The sequence below is a fragment of the Trachypithecus francoisi genome, unplaced genomic scaffold, assembly GCF_009764315.1.
Source record: "Trachypithecus francoisi isolate TF-2019V2 unplaced genomic scaffold, Tfra_2.0 Lachesis_group14, whole genome shotgun sequence".
Classification (NCBI taxonomy): Eukaryota; Metazoa; Chordata; class Mammalia; order Primates; family Cercopithecidae; genus Trachypithecus; species Trachypithecus francoisi.
Window position 1 is genome coordinate 52449586 of NW_022681459.1, and position 21010 is coordinate 52470595.

The following is a 21010-nucleotide window of genomic DNA, read 5'->3' on the forward strand; positions in this document are numbered from 1 at the left end:
TGGATCTTTGCAATGACTTTCCTGATCCACGTTTTCTGTGGCTCTCTCTACGCCCTGGACCCACAAACCCTGAGACTCTTGTGACCTCCATGACACCTAGTACTGTGCTGGGGATTGAGGGAATACTCTGTAACTTGGTGGGATACAAATGTGGGGATTCTCCCCGGGCACCGCTTCTTCCTGTTAACCACACTACCCTGTATTCACTGAACCGTGCACACGAGCTACTCAGTGGTTACTTTCGATACTGCATTAGAGAACTCAGACTACGCTCTGTCAATTCTGAACATTCTGGACTTATTTCAAGGTTATACTGGTTTACTATATACTTATGGTTTTAATGTTATCTTTTATGATTAGAGTATTTGACGTTTGCATAGTTATAACTTTGAATAATCTGTAAGCCAATTCCGCTTTTAACATCAGTGTTTGCAAATATATTTGTTTTATTCCATACCTTGCCCTATCTTGAGGTATCAAATCAATAGAAATGTCTTTAAGTATATTTTTCTAAGAGGGTATGTGAGTAGAATGGCGTCTGCATGCTCACACACCTGTATTTCATTCATGGGTGATTCACCTTTGTGAGGTTAAGAACTCAGAGGCCACAGATATCAACCTCAAAACTTGGTAGCTGTAGCTGCCTTGTCAATTGCCATAGAGAAATTAATTCATACCCTTCAGATTTTTCTTTCTCTGGAAATAACATGTTTGTTTGTGTGTGAGATTAAAATATTCCTTATATTCTTGGAATAAGATAAATCAACCATTTATGCATAAATATTGGTCTTATTTATTAACTTTGCCTGAAGGGGAGTAAATATTTTCAATTTATAGTGTCAGGAAATCATAAAAACATCTTTTTGATCATAGCTAATGCTCCTTTTCTTAATGTGATGTCTTTGTAATTCCAAAAGTCACACATTTTCTGCCTGGGTCTCTTTGTAATTTCCACTGATCTGGACACTTTTTAAGCTGAAGGAAAATGATCCCACGTGGAAGCTTTTGAATGTTCGTGGATGACTGAAGAGCCAAATAAAGAATAAGTTATGAGTCAATGCAAAGGCTCCTTTACTCTCTCTCCATCCTGCCACACTTTTCAACAATATTTGACTGTTTATAGAAAAGGTAATAATGCATTGAAGGATTTATAACATTTGTAGAATTAAAACATATAATTACGTGGCATAAAAGCTTGGGAGGGATAAAATGGAATTTTACTGTTGTAAGGATTTTACATTATGAAGTAGTATAAAATCATTTGAAGGTAGATTTTTATCAGATAAAAGTACTGTAATCTCTGAAACTTTGTAGGGTAGTGACTAGCCAATAGCTAAGTTAAAATTAAACTAAAATTAAATATTAAGTTAAAATTAAATCTTCAAAGCTCAATTCTTCAGTTGCACAAGTCACATTTCACTATTAAGTGGCTGTATTGAATAACATAATTATCAGAGAAAGTTTATTGGGAATAGCTACTCTAAATGAAGAACTAAAGTAATAGCACAAAGAGGCATGGCTATAAAGTCATCAGAGGAAAGAAAATGGGATATTAAATGTATTTAATCCCAAGAAGGCAAGAAAAGAAAAGCAAAGAGCAAAAGAACCAAATACGACAAATAGAAAACAAATGCCGAGATGACAGTTTTAAAACCAACCCCAAAGATCACAGTAAATATAAATGGACTAAATATTACACACAAAGGCAAAGATTATCAGACTGTAAAACAAAACAAGACCCAACTGTCTGATTTTCTCAGGATTTGCATTTTAACTCTGAAGATACCAACAGGTGGAAGTAAAGGGATAGCCAAAGACACAGCATGCCAATATTAAGGACGAGAAAGCTGGAACCACTCTATTGATACCAAAGTAGCCTTTAAGACAAGGAACATTACCGTAGATAAAGAGTAATATTTCGTAATGATAAATGACCAATGCATCAGCAAGATAAAATAGTCCTACATGTGTATGTACTTAATAACAGAACTTTAAAATACATGAAGCAAAAACTGGCAGAACTAAGGGTAGAAATAGACAAATCTACAATTACAGTTGATTTCGGCACCTTGTCTTACTAATGAACAGAACATACTGATATAAAACTTAGTAAGTATATCCAAAATTTGAACAACAGTATAATTGATGTGAGTAGAACATTACAGCCAGGAACTACGGGGGACACATTTGTTTTTCAAGTGCATGCAGAACATTTACTAAAAGCATGTCATGGGCCATTAAATAAATCTGAATCTGAATAACTTTCAAAGGACAATAACATCAAATTAATTATTGCTAATAACAAACTATAAGAAGAAGATCACCAAATATTTGCAAATTAATGAACATATTTCTAAATAACCTGTGGATCAAGGTAGAATCAGAAAATATTTTGAACTATCATAAAAACAGGACATATCAATATTTGTGGTGTGCAACTAAAATAGTGGCTAGAGGAAAATTTATAGCTCTAAAATGCCTGCTTTAGAAGAAAAGGGCGTAAAATAAGTGATCTACACTTTCATCTTAAAAAGCTAGATAAAGAAGAGGAATTAAACCAAAGTAGAAAAAAAATGATAGAGAAGAACAGAAATGAATAAAATAAAAATCAGACAAATAAAAAGGAAATTGACAATGTTGAGAGTTTTTTTTTTTTTTTTAAAGATTGATCTGCTAAATAAATTACTGGTAAGATGGACCAAGGAGATAAAAGAAGAAACAAAAATTCCAGTATAAGAGTAAATGGCATCCCTGCGTTAAAAGAAACATCACAAAGAAGTCTATCCTGATAAATCCTACAACTTAGATGCAAAGGGCAGACTCTTTGAAAAACACACATTATCAAAACTGTCACAAGAAAAAATATAAAACTGAAGTAGCCCTGTATCAACGAAAAATACTGGACTTATAAAAAACAAACACAAGACTACCCATAAGGAAACGTACAGTCTCAGATGACTTTGCCGTAAATTCTATCAAACATTTAAGGAAGAAATAATGTCCAGGGTATAAAACCTCTTTCAGAAAATGAAGGCACCACTTCCCGACTCTCTCTCTGAGGCCAGTACAACATCAACACCAAAACTGAGAAGCACATTATAAGAAACGCAAACTTCAGACCAATATCCCTTATGAATTCAGATGCAGAAATGCCTAATAAAGTATTAACCGATGAGATCCAATTTTAGTAATATCTACACAATATTACATTATGACCAAGTGGGGATTCTTCAGGAAAGTTAGCTCGGTTTAACCTTCAAAATCAATCAGTGTCACTCTCCACAGTAACAAAGTAAGGGAGAAAATAACCCCTTATGATTGCCTCAATAGAGGCAGAACAAGAATTTGACACACTTTGACAACCGTTCATGATTTTAAAAAACATCAGAAAGCTGGGAATAGTAGGAAACTCTCCACGAGGGGCATCTGTGAAAAACCTCCAGCCAGTATCTTTTTTTTTTTTTTTTGAGACAGAGTTTCACTCTGTCACCAGGCTGGAGTGCGTGCGATCTTGGCTGACTGCAACCTCCACCTCCCACGTTCCCGTGATTCTCCAGCCTCAGCCTCCTGAGTAGCTGGGACTACAGGCGCCCGCCACCACGTCCAGCTAATTTTTGTATTTTTAGTAGAGATGGGGTTTCACCATGTTGGCCAGGCTGGTCTTGATCCCTTGACCTTGTGATCTGCCCGCCTCGGCCTCCCAAAGTGCTGGGATTACAGGCGTGAGCCACCGCACCCGGCCGCCAGCCAATATCTTAACGTGAAACAGCAAACACATACCTGCTAAGACTGGGGATAAAGCTGGGCTTTCTGCTTTGACCACTACTTCTCAACATTTGACTGGACATTCTAGGCAGTGTGTGAGGCCAGAAAAAGACATAAATGTGTAGAACTGGCTGGTCAGGGTTTAGGCTCCAGGCAAGGATGAGCGAGCGAGGATGGCAGCTGTCTCGGGCGGCTTTGGCGAGAGCCTCCAGGGAGGAGCCACCTCTCTGGATGTGCTTGGGGCTGGCCTAGTCTCCTGGAGGAGCTATGGATCTCATGTGCTTTTTGAGGCTGTTTTTACAGCGTGGCACCTGGGCTGGGGAGTGGTGGGAAGGGGCAGAGGTGACGGGTGACCCTGGTCAGTGTCGGAGGCCCATGCCAACGGCTGTGAACGTGCCTGGTCGGAGGCCCATGCCAACGGCTGTGAACGTGCCTGGAGGAGTTTGCTTGGTTTCCACACGGAAGCACCACAGGCTGGGAGGCTCAGGCGGCAGCAACTCACTGCACAGGTTCTGGAGGCCACATGTCCGAGGTCAAGGTGTGGGCAGGGTGAGTGCCCTCCGAGGGCCGTGAGGGAAGGGTCGTTCCAGGCCGCCCTCCGTGGCTTAGAGAAGCTTCATCCCAATCTCTGCCTCTGTCCTCCTATGGCGTTCTCCCTGATGTGTCCAGGTTCCTTCTTTTTGTAAGGACACCGGTCCTATTAAGCTAGGGGGTCCCCCTACTCTAGTATAACCTTATCTTAATGTGGCCAGTGATGTCTTTGATGACTCCATTTCCAAATACGGTCACATTTGGCAGTGCTGGGGGTTAGGACTTCAACATACGAAGTTTTGTGGGGACACAATCAAACCTGTAGCCATCTGAGGTGCCTCCCCCGTGTGTTGAACAGCTGACATAGGGCCGCCCTGCAAACCCAGAACTGCTTGGTGCTGGCCCTCCACAGGCTGCCCCAGCCCTAGCAGGGCCCTGGCTCCACATCCCGTCCACCCTAATGTACCCCGTTTGCTGCTGTGGAGAGCTGTGTGGGTGCAGGGAGGCAGCGCTGGGTCCCTGATAACCGTGGGTGCACCAGGGGTTGGAGAGATGGCTGGATCTGCAGTGGTGGCCCTGTGGCTCTGCACCTGTCTGCCTCCACCTGGGTGGGGAACTGCCCCGGGTGTCCTGTGAGAATCAACGGTGGGAGGTGTTTTGCTCACAGATGTCTGTCTCCACTTGGGCGGGGAACTGCCCGGGGCGCCTTGTCAGAATCAACGGTGGGAGGTGTTTTGCTCACAGAGGTTCATGATTCCAAAGGGGACCAGTGATGTGCCTCCAAAATGAAACGTACTTTTGGAACTTAATAATTGTCTTGTGTTTCTTATTTCAGAGAGAGAAATACACTTTGGTTTGTTAAAGGTCAGAGAATGACCAGTTTTTGGGTTTTGGTGAACTGCCGTCTGTCAGTTTCTCCCTCAGCTCGCTATGCTGTCTCAGCTTTGCTTTCTGCCATAGGGGCACTCACCTTTCACCTTTCACCTTTCCTAGTTGGCCTGGTGGGTGACTCCCTTCCCTGGGGCCTGAGGCCCCCAGCCAGCACCTGATGCTCTGCACTGTGCACAAATGCCGTCCTGTCTCTCATGACAATCCCGAACTCTCCTTGGGTGGAGTTCCTCCTGGAGAACAGCAGCCCCAGTGTGGGAGCCCTGCCTTCTTCCCTAGAGATCTCACTGGGTCCCCACCCTGTCCCTGTGCTAGGCCTGGCTTCCTCCTTTACCCTCCTTCACAGCCAGACTCTCCTGGGGCAGGACGGGCCCAGGCAGCTTCAGAGGTCTGGCTCGCTTTCTGGCCACAGCCTCACAGAAGGTAGTGGGCGGTTCTGGATTTGGGCCGTTCTGGTCTCAAGCAGCTCATCAACTGAAGTGACACAGGACAGAGTGGACAGCAGAAGACCAGTGTCCATGGGCCACACTGGAACGTTCTGGAAGAAGTGAGTAGCCCCTCTCTTGACCCAGGCACCAGCCTCCCTGCTAGCCCTGTCTCAAGGCTTTTCAGGGACAGCAGCAGCTGGGCTGGCTTCTCCTTGCTGCAGGTTGCTCTGGCCAGGCAGGCCTGTGATGCGAGGGGGGCCTGTGTCCCTGCTCAGCTTCCTCCCGCCCCATGTCTATCTTTCCGCTCCGTGTTCCTGGACGCTGCACGTTCCTAGGATCACGGAGGCTTGGGCTCTGTGCCCCTGGTGTCCATGGTCCTGGCCTCTTGTGTTTGGGTGGCTGTGTGCTGCCCACTGGCTGAGGGGCTGAAAGAAAAGGGACAAGAGCGCCTCTGGGGCCTCGCGAGGACACAGCCACAGGATGGGAAGACGAGGGCCCTGAGTGGCGTCCCAAGTCAGGCTGGGAGCTGTGCAGGGAGCCGGGACCCCTCTGTTGATTTCCTGAGGGTCTGAGGCTGCCTAACATTATATGGGTGAAGGCAAGTAGTGATTTCATTTCACCAACGAGGAAACTTCTCCAAAGAGAATGAATGTGCTGCCGAAGGTCACTGTGGGGGAGAAGTGCAGGCCCTGGCGTCCCTCCTGCAGCTGAGTCCCACGCAGCCCCACCCTCACCCTGCTGGGCCGCTTCTGCAAGGGCGGCGGTTGGAGCTCTGGGGACATCCCAAGGCTGAGGCCTGTGACTCCTGGTGCCAGGCGGCCTATGTGGGGGCTGAGTCCTCCTCCCCTCCCTGCCCACAGGGCTGTGCCCGAGGAGCTTTCCCAGCCAGCATCCACAGCCCATGGCTCCCTCCTGCTGGATTTTGAAAAATGCATCAATGCTTTCCTGTTGTTTGTACCCCAAACGGGGCTCCCAGGATGTGTCGGGTGGGGTACATGTTCCAGGAGGCAGGTCTCCCCCAAAGCTGCTCCTTGGAGCCGTTGGAGGGCTTGGTGCCAAACGCATTTGTTGAAACTGAGGCCAGTGTATCCTCTCAGTCAGCTTATTTTACTCAGCTCAGTACAGGAGTAACTCTGTGTTTACTGGTTCTTGGGCAGAAAAATAAATGAAAGAAGGCATGTGTGCTGTGTTTACCTGGCATCCAGCAAGCCATACACAATTAAAATCTCCTTGTGGGGTGCCGCCTGTCTGCAGAGCCTCCTGCTGGGCTCCTGTGTTACCCTCTCCTGGAAGCAGACAGGCAGGAGGTCCCTGGGGCAGGGGCCTCCCCGTTAGCACATCTGGTTACCTGTCACTTTCTTTTGATCCGTAATGTCATAGGGAAATAGCTTCACAAGCTAATTACTTTGCGATATTCACGGGGGAGGCACGGGGGCCTGCATCGTGCAGGCAGCTGCACCAGCCAGCAAGTCTGGTCATGCTCCTCCATGAGCTCGGGCGGAAGGGGCGGGGCACAGCAGGGCCTCTGTCCTCACTCCAAGTGAGTGCAAGCAGAGATTTGTCCCTTAATACAGCACAAAAGGAGACTTTATATTTTGAATGTAAACTACATTATGTGAAACGGAATGAGTCCCTGGGAGTTGCAAATGTGCCCTCCAAGCTGGCATCCTCCGGGTGGCTATGAGAGCCCTGGCTGTCAGGGTGCAGGGCACGTGCTCTTCCCGGGTGGCGTGGGGCCTGGTGCCCGGCTGAGGCTGTCTTCCAGGAGACCCTCAGCCCCAAGTCTGCACAGGGTCCCACCCAGACAAGCAGGGCTTACGAGGGGGACTGTGGCCTGGGGAGACCCAGCGCTCCCCCACGCTGTGCATCCTGGACGTGGGTCTGTTCCGGTTTCAGAGTAGTGAGCACCATTACTAAGCATGGTGCATCCCCCCATGGTGTCCTGGGACCCTCTGAGACAGAGGGAAGGCTCAGCGCCCAGCCATTCCATCCTATCAGGGATTCAGTCGCAGGACAAGGGAAGCAGTGACCCTACTCGCAGGCGCTGGGTGACCATCCCTGGCCTCTGTTATTGTTGCGACCACTCAAGCCCGCCAGCTCTGCCTTCTCCTCCTGAAACCCTGCCACGAGCAGAGGAAGGCCACTGCAGCAGCTTCATGGCCGCACAGCAGGCACCCTGTGAGGCTCAGGAGTCATCCCCGAGGGCCTGTGCTGAAGCTGCCATCAGGGAGGCTCCCTGGGGCCTGGGCACTGGCAAGGAGGGAGGGTCCCTGCTCCTTGGCTCTGAGAGCTGGATCCACATGGGTGGTCCCTGCACCGTGGGAACCCCTTCTGCACACCAGCCCAGCCAGGGCAGCCTGGAAGAGCAGAACTGCAGCGCCCGTAAGGGGCTGCCCCGACTCTGCATCAGGCGGGGTCCCCCACAGGCCCGCCGCTGTGAAGCCACCTCTGCCTAGGTGGGGCTTGTCCGTCAACATCTCCAACATCAGCACCAATGCAATGATGTCCATCGGGTGCTTTGGGCGCCATGGACCACTCAGGAGGAACAGCGAGGGCCCCACTGGCCCCCAGAGCTCCTTCCTCAAGACCCCTCCTCTCCATCTTCAGAAACACGGCCCCTGTGCTGTCTGCACGGGGCCTGCAGAGTTGTAAGGGGGCAGCTGGAGTCCTGCGTCAACTCCGCCCCTTCCAGGTGTGAGATGAGAAGGCACATCCGGCAGGGAGGGGCAGAAGTGCTCAGGGCTCCTCCGTGCAAGGTCAACAGAGAGGACTGTGCACCAGCCACCAGCACCCGGACAGGTGCTCCAGAGAGTGAGTCCCCTCCCAACCTCTCCTCCTCTAGGATTTCCCAATCTCTTAACTACCCACAAAGCAAAGGGCTCAGGTAGAAGGCACTGCATCCAGAGGCAGAGACAGAGGCAGAGACAGAGGGAAGAGGTAGAGAGAGGACGTGCCCCACCTCCCTTTCAGAGCCACCTGGGCTGTGTGAAAGGTCCCACTGAGAGGCCCAAGGTGTGTAGACAGAGCAAGCAGCAGAGAGAACCGCTGCTCCTCCCTCCTCCACCCAGACCTCCAGGAGCTGACCCTGCAGTGGCTGGGAGAAATGGCCATCTTGGTTCCCTGAAGGGGGTGCTGTGCCTCTGTATCCCTGCAGTAGAGCCCAGGGGGCAGGTCTCTGCAGAAACTCACCTGCCAGTAGCCCCAGATTCAGAGAGGAGCTCCTGCATCTGGACAGGCCACGGTGAGGGCAGCCAGGATGAGGGTTCATTCCCGCGGCCACGGACGGGCCGGCAGCAGGGCTGGACCTCAGTTTGCATAGGTTGCAGGGATATCCTGGGTCAGGGTGCAGAGCAGCTGCAGGGCCATATGTAAACAGAAGCTGCTGCCTGCAAAGCACATGTTGAAGGCAGTGGTTGAAAGCTTGGTGTTTGGAATGAAATGAAACAGGATTCGACCCCACCCTGCGACGCTGCAGCTCTGAAACCGCGTCACTTTCTCTCTCACCCTCCATTTCCCACCTAAGAAATGGAGATTACAAGCCCACTCCAGAGAATGGCCATGAGGGTTTCAACCAAAGAAAAACATGAAGGGCTCTGGGAGCCCAGGAAGCACTCAGGAATGATAGCTACAAATCTAGCTCCTTTCCCCTGTGTTGAAAGATATGCATTCAAGACAGGTGCAGTTGAAATAAAAAATTAAAAGGGACACCTTCAGACGCACCACAGAGCACGACTGTGCCAAGAGAAGGGAGTGCCTGCTGCAGAGGCGCACTGACAGCGGCAGGACTTGCCTGGGAATGGGGGCCAGAGCAGGGTGGGAGCAGAGCAGGGTGGGAGTAGAGCCAGGTGTGCCTGTGCCGTCCAGGGGAGGTGATGTGGCAGGTGTGTGACCTGGAGAGAGGCGGCCGCATTGCTCTGAGCACAGGGCAGGGGCCCCGCCAGGATGGGGGACTGGATGTGAACACGGGAGAAACTGGGAACGTGGATGAGGCCTTCGACTCTGCCGCGACTCACCTTCATCTCAGGGACTGGATTTCCTCAGGCAAACGATGGCCTGGCAGGCGGACTCAGGTATCAATAACTGATGACTGAGCATCTGTGATGGATCAGCACTGCCAGGCACCTGCGGCACATGAGGGTCAAATGACATGAGGGTCAAATGAGAAGGTTCTCGCCCTTCTGGAGCTCACAGTCTAGCAGGGCGAGGAGGAAAGAACAGACCAACACACACAATCCCTCTTCACTGAGAAGGGGACGTGTGTTTGAATACGGTGAGGAGAGGGCAACCCAGGCTTGGTGGGTCAAGATCAGAAGGAGGGATCATGGCAGAGTCACACGGGGGATGAGATCAGGCTTCATTCACTAAAAAGGTGAGATCTGAACAAACTTGAACGAGAGTTTGATTAGTTAGCTATGGCTGCGTGACGACTTTCCCCAAAGTCAGCGGCTTCAAGCAACACACCCGGCCATCTCACATTCTCTGTGATCAGGAGTCCCGGTGCCTTCGCTGGGCTCCTGCTCAGGGTCTGACAAGGCTGCTGTTTCAAGATGTCAGCCTGAGCTGTGGCCTCATCAGAGATAGGGCTGGGGAGGAATCTGATTCTCTGCTAACTCAAGTCACTGGCAAATTTTGGTTCCTTGGGGTTGTAGGACTGTGGGCTGTAGTTTCTCGCGGGCTGCCAGCTCCAGGCTGCCCTCGGGTCTCATAAGCCACCCCGTTTCTTAGAGTACTGAGTTCTCCAATGTGATGACTTTCTATTCTTTCTTTTATTCTTTCTTTCTTTTTTTTTTTTTTGAGATGGAGTTTTCACTCTTGTTGCCCAGGCTGCAGCTCAGTGGTGCAATCCTGACTCACTGCAACCTCCATCTCCCGGGTTCAGGCGATTTTCCTGCCCCAGCCTCCTGAAAAGGTGGGATTACAGGTGTGTACCACCACACTGGGCTAATTTTTTGTATTTGGTAGAGATGGGGTTTCACCATGTTGGTCAGTCTGGTCTTGATCTCCTGACCTCATGTGATCTGCCACCTTAGCCTCCCAAAGTGCTGGGATTACAGGTGTGAGCCACCACGCCTGGCTGACTTGCTTTCTTAAAGCCAGAGAAAGAGGATGTGTGTGGAAGGTGGAGAGGAAGGGGAGAGAAAAAGATGGAAGCTCAATTCCATGTAACATAGTCACATAACCATACACAAGCAGTAGTGACCTTAGCTGTGGGCTCTCCTTAGAAGTCGGGCCCAGGTGCTGCCCACACTGAAGGGGAGGGGTACACATGGGTGTGGCCAGGGGGCAGGAGATGGGGGTGACCCTGGAGTCTGTCTACTACAGAGAAGCTGAGACGCTTCCTAATAAAACACTGTCAGTCTGGGCAGCCACGGGATGCTGTCGAATTAAAGTGAAGCAAACCTGGGGGCTGCTTCTGGCAACATTCCTCCCTAAGCCTCCTCTCTTTGGTCTTTGAATGTCTACAGAAGTAGAGGCTGCTTAAATGTAAGCAGGAAGGCCTCAGTGCTCATCCATCTCCAGGACGATTCCTTCCTGGCAAGAGTCTGGGCCTCAGGGAGACCGTGAAGAGGCGCCAGCAGAGGAGCCTGCGGGACACACACAGGAACAGCCATGCTGGCCCATGCAGCGGATACTATGGGGGGTGCAGAGACCCAGAGTCCCCGCCTGTGGAGATGCGCTGACTGGGGTGCCCAAGTGTGACCCTATCATCTCTCCCTGAGTTTCTCGGGACCAAAGGAACCCACAATTCCACAACTGAGATGGCAGTAACATGACATCTATCCAGTGGTAACTAGGAGTGAGATGTGACCTAGCCTTGCTATTTTTTTTGAGATGGAGTCTCACTCTGTCTCCCAGGCTGGAGTGCAGTGGCGCGATCTCAGCTCACTGCAAGCTCCACCTTCCGGGTTCACGCCATTTTCCTGCCTCAATCTCCTGATTAGCTGGGACTACAGGTGCCCGCCACCACGCCCGGCTAATTTTTTGTATTTTTAGTAGAGACGGGGTTTCACCGTGTTAGCCAGGATGGTCTCGATCTCCTGACCTCACGATCCACTCGCCTCAGCCTCCCAAAGTGCTGAGATTAGAGGCGTGAGCCACTGCACCTGGCCTATCCTTGCTATTTTATAAGCTTTATTGAGATGTAGTTCACACACCAAATGGTTGAAATATAATTCAACCATTTAAAGCATACAAACCAATCATTTTCAGTTTATTCATGGACACATGCAACTCTCACCACAGGTAAATTTTAGGGTATGTTCATCACTCTGGAAAGAAACTCCATGCACTTCAGCAATCACTCTCCCTACTCTACCTCACCCCAGGTTCCCAGTCTCAGCTCTTGGAAAACAGTAATCTTCTTTCTGGCTCCATAAATGCCCCTGTTCTGGACATTTCCTATGAATGGAATCACACAGCACGTGACCTTTGGTGACTGGCTTCTTTTATTTCGCATAACTTTTTGAAGGTTCGTCTGTGCTGCAGCATGCACCACCAGTTCACTCCCTTTTACTGCTAATAAGATGCTCTTGTATGAATATGTGGCATCTTGCTGTCCACCCATCCTTGGATGTGCACCTGAGTTTCCATCTTTCAGCTGTTGGTTGTGAAGGGTGCTGCTAGGAACACTCATGTGCCAATTATGTGTAGACATGTTTCCAGTTCTTTTGGGCACCGTATCTTTGTTGATCTGCATCCATGTGCTCAACCCTGAGGTTTACAAACCACAAAACTTGAAAATACCTCTTGTGGGTTCCATGACTGAAACCTGCTTTCTTGCTAACCTGAAGGTGACTGTGTGGTGACCGAGCTGCACGTTTACACTCATAGCTACAGCCATTTTGGTGACGGGTCTCCAACGTGCCACAATTTGAGCCAAAAGAACCTTGGCCTCCGCACTGCAAATCATTTCACTCTATTGCCGAGATGTGACTGGGGAGACAATTATCTCAGCATCAATCACAGATAATGTTGGAAGGCAGGCCAGTGCCCTGGGGCATCCTCAGAGCTGGAGATGGTAGGGGCTGTCAGATTAAATTAGGTTTTACAACTCTTGAAGCTAAATGGGGATCTGAGCAGGAAAATCAACTTTTCGCTCTCAGATACGTGAGCTGTTTATTGGGGAGATTACAACGTCCATCTGATTTGAACTATCCCTACAGATCTTATCTTCTGCCTGTAAGGCTGAGAGCCTGAGCCAATGGTGTGACTTTGCTCATGTGGGATTAAACATAAGCTCCCAATAAAGGTTCATACAGGTGGATGTTGCTGGTTACTTTCCCGCTGAGTTTCCATTCCCGCACCCTCCTTCCCAATGGATGCTGACTTTGTTTAGCTCTCCACACAGCCAACACCTTGGTGCAGCGATGGGGCGTAATGATCCAAGTGACTCTAGTTCCCCTTGCCGATGGGGAGAAACGGTCATGTGACCCAGCTCTGACCAGTGAGATATGGCGGGAGCTCCACTCCAGGGGTTCAAGGAAGTTTCCTCGCTCTGAGGAGACGCTTACAACAAGAGACAGTCCTTCCTGAATCTCTGAATGTTTTGCATCTGGATGTAATGCCTGGAACTGTTACGGCCATCTTTCTCCCAGCCTGAGGATGAAACCCACCTGGAAGATGCAGAGGAGAGGGGAGGACCTGGACCTTGGCTCACATCTTTGTGCTGCTTGATCAGCTGCCGGAAATCCACCCTACACCTTACCTCTGAACTTCCTGTCTTCTGAGATGCTTTCTGTGGCAGATTCAATATGGTCATATATTCTTTGCTGCTCCTCCTATCAAGAATTGGGGTCTTGTCCCCACCCTCAAATCTCAGCCGGTGACTTGCTTTGACTCCTAGAATGTGGTGGGAGTAACACTGCATGGTTCTGAGTCTTGGCCTTAAAAGGCCCCTACTCCTGCTGTCTTAGATGCTTCCATAAAGAAGTCTTATCTAGCTTCTGAGAGGATGAAAGACCCATGGAGGAGAAGGTTCTGCTGGCTGAGAACCTTCCTCTCCATGGGTCTTTCATCCTTAAAGAACAGCTCCCAGCTAACCTGCCAACTAAACACAGCCACATACCTGAGCCCGGGCAAGAAGATTCACCTAGGAAACCTGGATTCATGAGAAATGATAAATTGTGGTTATTTTAAGCCACTAAGTTTTGGGATGGTTTGTTACACAACAAAATCTAACGGACACACTTTCCTTATTGTTCAGGCCATTATGAGTCTGTGCTGTTTGTTCCTTATTGGTAGAAGCATCCTAATGGGGACAGTCGTCCAGCCCAGGCTCCATCTCAAGGCAAGTTTTCTCCTACAGAATCTGGTTGCTGCCACTCTGTGGATGGGGAGCTGATGTCTCTTCAGAGCAGGCTGTCATTGCTAAACTACATCTCTTTCTCTTTTGAAAATGCTGGTGTGTATTGAGCAGAGCCCTCCGTGTCACGCCCATGAGTTTGCCTGTTCACCTAAGCATCACAGAGTGAACCGCGTGTTTCCTTCTGCAGAGCAGCCAGGGCTTGCTTTCCCCTGGCCTTTTCATCTCCTCTGTGGCCTCCTTCCTGAGGGTGAGCTCACAGGGCCTACTCAAGGTCTTATGACCAGGAGGCTACCACAGGAAACCCCAAATCTTGCAGAGTGTGAGAGACATGTTTACTGAGGCCTGGGTTTATGTTCTTAAGATCTGATGAGCTCCTTAAAAAATTATTTTTAATAAAAGTATTTTATACTGTTAAGTAAAACAGAAATGAAGAGAATTCTGGAGAAAAATGTCAAAGCATATGTATAGAAAAAGTCCTTCATTTTTATAATTAGTGCTAACATAAACCCAACATTGACTGGGCACAGAGTGCTGGGCACCATACTCTGCAGAGGTCACAGAACAGTGCCCTCTGGTCTTTCAAGATGGTGCTTTCCAGAGCTGATTCTGTTGCATGAAACCTGAGACATGTTTGTCATCGACTACATGACATTTAAACCTAACATTTTATAACGCACATTTTCCACAACTATTAAAAAAACTTTCAATATAACTTTTTAAAGACTCCATCGTATTCTGTTTCACTCTTTGATGGTTAGACACTTAAGCTTTTCCCTACACCTCATTTTTATAAACAGTGCTGGATTCACTGGCTCATTCATTCCTCCAATCAAGAAATAAAACCATACCAGCTACACTGCCAGGGATTTCGTGATAAACCCAGCTTGGCCTGGGCCTCTTGGGGCCTAAAGCCAGAGAGAGGCTGGCAGGAAAGCAATCAGGTGCCCGGGGCCAGGCTTGGGGGACTGACCTGCTGGAGGGGCTGATGGCCCCATGACGGTGGCCTGCTAGTGGCAGTCACGGGGAGAGGGTGGTGGGGCAGGTGGGCCATGACAGAAGCTGATGAGGGCATGAGGACCATGAACCCAGCAGCCTGGAGGGCGGGGGTCAGGGTCAGCGTTAGGGCCCAGGTGGAGTCATGAAGGGGGCCGGGAGGGCACCACTACGTGAGCCCTGCAGCCCTCTCCCTGTGACTGCCTCCTGGAGGTCAGAGTCCAGGTCAAGGCCCAGGAGGGGTCAGCAGGGGGATGCAATGACACCATGGCCACGTGCCCACCTGGCAGCCTAGGGGTCAGGAAGGGTGGGGACACAGGGCAGCAGACAGTGGGCTGGGCACAGGGAGGATGGCAGGGTCAGAAACCCTCTGGGCTACAGACCTCAGCTCAGGCGGACACAGCCAGCGGCCCACACCGGTGGGAACAGCAGCGTCCCACACCCTGAGTAGACCTCCCGGCGCGAGCAGAAAGGATGCCGGGAAGGGGGCGGGGCCAGAGGAGTCACGTGCATCCGCGATGGACGACGGGAAGGAGATGGCGCCCAGGAGCCGCCCTCCCCTCGCGGGGCAGCCAGACCTCGGCGTGGTGGCCTTAGGGGCTGGGCCGGGAGCCCGCGTAGAGGAGGAGGAGGAAGAAGCGGCGGTGATCGCCCCCGAGGGCTCCGCGGGGGGCGCACTCACCGCCCAGGCCCTCAGGAGGCAGCCGCCCGCTCTCCACTCCGGCCCGCAGGACCGCCATGGACCCGGCTGCTCTGCACGGAAGCTGCAGGTGAGGCGGCCTGGGCTGTGGGCTGTGGGCTGTGGGCTGTGGGCTGTGGCTGTGGGCTGTGGTGGGGTCGCCCGTCCGCCGCTGGGCGGGACACGTGCCTCGCAGGCCAGACCTCTCGGTGCCCGCGCCCTGGGCACACCCTGTCTCTGTCTCCGCTGCCCCAGTCACCCCCTTCTCGCCCCTAAAAATCTCGCGTCGGCCTGTGACCTGGGTGGACTGGAGCAGCCCAGGGACGGCGCATTCGCTCCCCAAGTCCGCGGCGGAGGAGCGAGGCCGGGTCCGGGGCTAAGAAGCCGGGAGGAAGCGGCCGGGCTCCTGACCCTACACGGAGGTCATCTCGGAGTAGTGGGATGAAGGGCGGCGTGATGGACTGTTCTGACATTGCTAAATCTGCTGTGAAAAGGAATGCACGACTTCCATTAGGAGGGAAGACACTCTGAAGGAGTGGAGAGGCAGCTGGCCTGGAGGGGCCGGCCCAGGCCATTCGCGACCCAGGCAGAGCGTCTGCGCCCCTGCGAGGGGCCGAGGTGAGACCCGGTGCCACCCAAGAGTGCGCTCCAGGAACCTGCAGCTGCAGGCACCGTTGATCCTCCACTGGAGCCGGCTTCCAGCAGCAGTGGGGAGCACACGGGAAACTCTGACGCTCCTGTGATGGCCCCATTACTCCGTGCCTGACTCCTCACCCTACAGACCACCTATCCTGGCTCTTCGTGAATTTCCCTCGGACCCTGTTTCTAGCCTGGCTTTGTCTGTGAAGCTGAAGGCAGCCTGGGGAAAACGTGCAGTTTCTACAGGACATGAGCTGGTGACTTACATAATGGCTTATATAAGCCCCAAACTCAAATAAGCTAGAATTCCCTTGGCCCCTCAGAGGCCCATCATGAAGCTCCTTGTTCCATCAAATGAAGTGTGAGAAGGCCATAAACATTTAGCATCGAGCTCCTCTCTGATGCAGGAGGGAAAGCAGCAGGAAGGAAGGCACCCGGGAGACCCAGAGGAGCATCTTTGTTTATCCAGCGTGGCTCTGTGGTCCTCCTGCCCTTTCTCACCGCTGGGCTGGGGTATGTCTGGGGAAGCCCACCACCAACATCCTAAAATACAGACGGTAGTTCTGCTCTGCCTGAGGTGGCTGGAGGTCAGGACGCCAGGCTGAGGGCAGCCCGCAGGTGGGGGCCGGCTCTTTTCTTCCAGAGGAAAAATAGGGAAACATTCACTTCATTGCATAAACGAGTCCCAATTTGCATTTTACTGTATCGCAAAACCCAAAGGCCTTACTTTAGTATCTGATTTAGGCAATCACAGTTTCAGTAGCTTTTATTTTAGCAATATTAGAGTATTTTACCGACAGAATGGCATAAAACTGACAAGCAAATTAAAAATAGAAAATTAACTCCAACTGGTCATCTTCCAACTGCCATCAGTAAACAAGAGGATGAAGGTCAGAGAGATAATGTGTGTTCACGAGGGGAGTGTGTTGGAAAGGACCATAAGCGGTTGCAGTTGCCGTTGGAATCAAGATAATCTACTTTATCTCACCAGGCGTTTTACTGGTATTTGTTTTACATTAGATTGGGAGTGGGATCCATTCCAAATGATAGTTTTAATCTTAGGAAACATAGTTGAAAATTGCTAGCCAGAGTGCTATTAAGAGGTATACACACCACTGAATTTTATACAATCCAGTTCCGTTTGCTTTTCCATTTCTAAGTTTCTCCCTTGGCAGGTCTCCTCTTCATTTTGTGGGTGTGCCAGGATTGGAGGCTGGGGCTGCCTGGTGAGAGCATAGAGATTTCCTCTGCAGAGACTGGAAGGACAGTGGGTGTAGGAAGTTGCTAGGGGGTGAATTGTGTTCCTTCCCAGGTTACTATGTTGAAACCCTCAGCCTCATATGTGACTATATTTGAAGGTGGGGCCTTTAGGAGATCACTGAGGTTAAATAAGGTCACTGGGCTCTGATCTGATGGGACTGACGTCTTTACATGAAGAGGAAGAGACACCAGTGAGGCTCTTGTCTGGGGAAAAGGCAGAGTGAAGCCAAAGTGAGAAGCCGCGGAGAGAGGCCTCGGGAGAAACCAGCCCTACCAATACCTTCATCTTGGATTTCTGGCCTCCAAAATGGTAAGAAAATGAATGGCTGCTGTGAAGCCGCCCGGCCTGTGGTGCTTTGTCACTGGAGTCCCGGCAGGCACATACAGAAGCTAATGATGGAGACGGAGAGAAGATGAACTGGGACGTGTCTCCATCAACCCTCAATTGTCCAAAGACTTAAACACAGAACTGAGCAGGGTGGGGATAGTGTCCTCGTTTTGCTGCCCTGGGAGAAAGCTGGCTTAGGCAGTCGTGAGAGGGCGGCACCACAGCCAGGGTGGCCTGTAGGGGTCACATGGTGTTGGAGTTCTGAAGAGCCAGCAGTGCTGGGGCTGCATTTGGTGGGCCCGACTATCACATCGTGATGGAGGGTAGGGGGCAGGAGGAATGCCAAGTCCACTGCATTCTCTGTGCTGCTTGTCCAGACTCTGTGCTGCCTGACTGCAGGATCTCAGTACCACAGCCACCTGGAGAAAGGCCCCAACTCTTCTCCTCAGCCCCGTCGGGGTGCAACTCTCAGAACCCCCGGAGAAGGGCCTTCCCCACCTTTGTCTTCCAGACCTGGCTTTCTGGATCTCCTCCTGCTGGGATTAAGCCAGATCACTTGGAGCCAAATCACTAACTATCAAATCACCTAAAACTAATTGGCTTAATTATCAATTTGCCTAATGGTATATTTAACTAAAATCTATATTTATGAAATTTACATTGCCCACATGACAGAGCGATTCCAGCTCCATCTGAGGTTCCGCATCGATTCAGTTGTCTTCTTCTGTGTTTGCTCGTTCTTGACGATGTCACAAAGTTTTAGCTGGTCTAAGGATATTTCTGTCTCATTTTAATATTTCAGATAAGAATTGGTTAAATTTTATTCACCTCATAAGTGAATATAAGTAAGAATGGATCAACTTTGTATTCACCTGGTAAGTTTTTGAGACGCCTGTTTGTCTCCTTTGTGAGCTCTATTGTTTGTTTGCTTGTTTCTTGAGACAGGGTCTCAGCTGTGCCGGGCAGGTTGGAGTGCCATGGCGCAATCATGGGTCACTGTGGCCTCGACTTTTCAGGCTCAAGTGATTCCCCTTCCACAAGTAGCTGGGATCACAGGTGTGCGTCACCATGCCTGGCTAATTAAAACAAATTTTTTTTTTTTTTTCAGTAGAGACAGGTTCTCACTACATTGCCCAAGCTGGTTCTTTTTCTCTTTTTAAGATTGTACTGATTTCCTTTTATTTTCAGCAGTTTGATCATGATGGAAAAAAAAAAAAACATTAGTTTTCTCTGTGTTAATCGAGTTTGAGATTGACTGAATTTCTTAAATCTGTGGGCTGATATATACGTGCTTGGCCGTTCTCTTTTCAAACCAGCCTCTCTTCTGTTTCCTCTCCCTAGACCTTCTGACTGATGGGGCAGCAGGGGGAGGGGTCATCTGTCAGAATCTGATAATCAGGTCATTTTTGTTTTCTTTTATTTTTAATTTTTTGAGATGGAGTTTTGCTCTTGTTACCCATGCTGGAGTGCAGTGGCACATTCTCTGCTCACCACAACCTCCACCTCCTGGGTTCAAGCAATTCTCCTGCCTCAGCCTTCCGAGTAACTGGGATTACAGGCGTGCACCACCACGCCCAGCTAATTTTTGTATTTTTAGTAGAGACGGTGTTTCTCCATGTTGGTCAGGCTGGTCTCGAAGTCCTGACCTCAAGTGATCCACCTGCCTCGGCCTCCCAAAGTGCTGGTATTACAGACGTGAGCCACTGCGCCCGGCTAATTGGGTCATTTTAAATCCTATTGTGAAACGATATGATGGGGCAGCAAGGGGAAGGATCATCTGGTCAGAATCTGATAATCGGGCCATTTTTAATCCTACTTAATTGGGAAATGATACGAATTATGTCATGTAAACATTTTAGTCTGACTTAAAGTATATAACTGATTGCTTTTATTTAAAAGGTAATAAATGCTTATTAAAGGAAACGCCATAGAACTGAAACCAGAGACAGGTGGCCCTGTAGATCCAGGGAAAAGTATAGTTTAAAAGTTTAGATTAAAGGGATTTAAAAAATATCTTACGGTAGAACCAGACATTAAATTCACACTTCTCTCTCATCTGCCCCATTGTTTACCCTGTTAGAAATCTTCTTCAGGAATGTCTGTACTTAACATCCTGTCACCAAGGAGCTGCCTCTGCCTCCGCATGGAAGCCGGCACTGAGGTCCCCCTCGCCTCCCGCCCCTTTAACGTCCTTGCTAGGAGGAGCATACAGGCCATCATGGCGGGGACTCTGGTGAGGGGGCCCTGCTCATGGAGCCTGCACTAGAAACACTTGCTAACTGTGGGTCCAGGAATTTGATTCCTGACAGAGATTCTCTCCTTGACCAAACTCCACGCAGGCCCCCTGAACTTTTCGGTGAGACCTCAACTTTTGGACTTCTCTGGCTGTCTCTGCCTTGTCCGCTTTTGGCAAGAACCCCCACCCTAGATAACTGGTCAGGAGATCCCGCCGTCCCCAGGTGATGCTGCTCACTTCAGCAAGAATCCCGTCGGGTTGGTTTCGTGAGAGCCCCCTGAGCGCGGTGTTTTGTCTTGGTAATTTCCCATTCCCTGCCCCCGTGCTGCTCCTTGGCTGTGATCCCCTTACCCCTGCTGTCTTCACAGCTGAATCGGGTCTCTCTCCCCCTATTCAGGAAGGGCTGAGTAAAATCTGCTTTTACTGCTTTGACTACTGCCCAGCTCTGGTTTTCTTTGACGTCTCCCTGTAGCCTGGTCTTCCAGGCCATGTTTAAACCACTTTCTCATTCACGAAGGAATGGCCTGGGGTTTCCTCCTCATGTCTGCAGGGAGCACTGAGGGCTTCAACCAGGCGTTAAAAAGACGAAGTGACCATCTTTCTATAAAGAACCTTTTCCTTTACTAGATTCTCAGAAATAAGGAGTCTGTGGTAGATGTGTCTAGATTCTTAGATTAATACAGTATGATTTTTGTTCTTTTATTTTGTTTGCCCATTTGCAAGCAGATACAGTTTCCTGCAAACTCATCCACGAGTCTCATAGTGACCCAGTCCTGTTCTTCCTCTGACTTAATCTGTAAACCCAGGAATCTAAGATGACTTTTCTTGGATTCGTAGAAACCTAATAGGAAAACCCTTAGCTGCTTCATAGCCTTCTCCCATCTCCAGTCCTGTAATTAGGCTGAAACTCCCAACCACGCGGTTGTTTGCTGCCCTGGCCTGGCTTCCTGAGGCTGCG

The 21010-nt window shown here is 50.0% G+C and overlaps 2 long non-coding RNA genes across 2 annotated transcripts; one reads left to right on the forward strand and one right to left on the reverse strand.

Annotated features, from left to right (window-relative positions):
* Positions 1-735: 735 nt before the first annotated feature.
* On the reverse strand, positions 736-15389 carry LOC117096294. The gene is made up of 4 exons (XR_004442439.1): positions 15294-15389; positions 9626-9734; positions 8802-8998; positions 736-1023 (listed from the first exon to the last, which is right to left on the reverse strand). It is a non-coding gene; the product is annotated as an uncharacterized LOC117096294 (long non-coding RNA).
* Positions 15390-15416: 27 nt separating this feature from the next.
* On the forward strand, positions 15417-20475 carry LOC117096293. The gene is made up of 3 exons (XR_004442438.1): positions 15417-15680; positions 18619-18691; positions 19897-20475. It is a non-coding gene; the product is annotated as an uncharacterized LOC117096293 (long non-coding RNA).
* Positions 20476-21010: the final 535 nt, after the last annotated feature.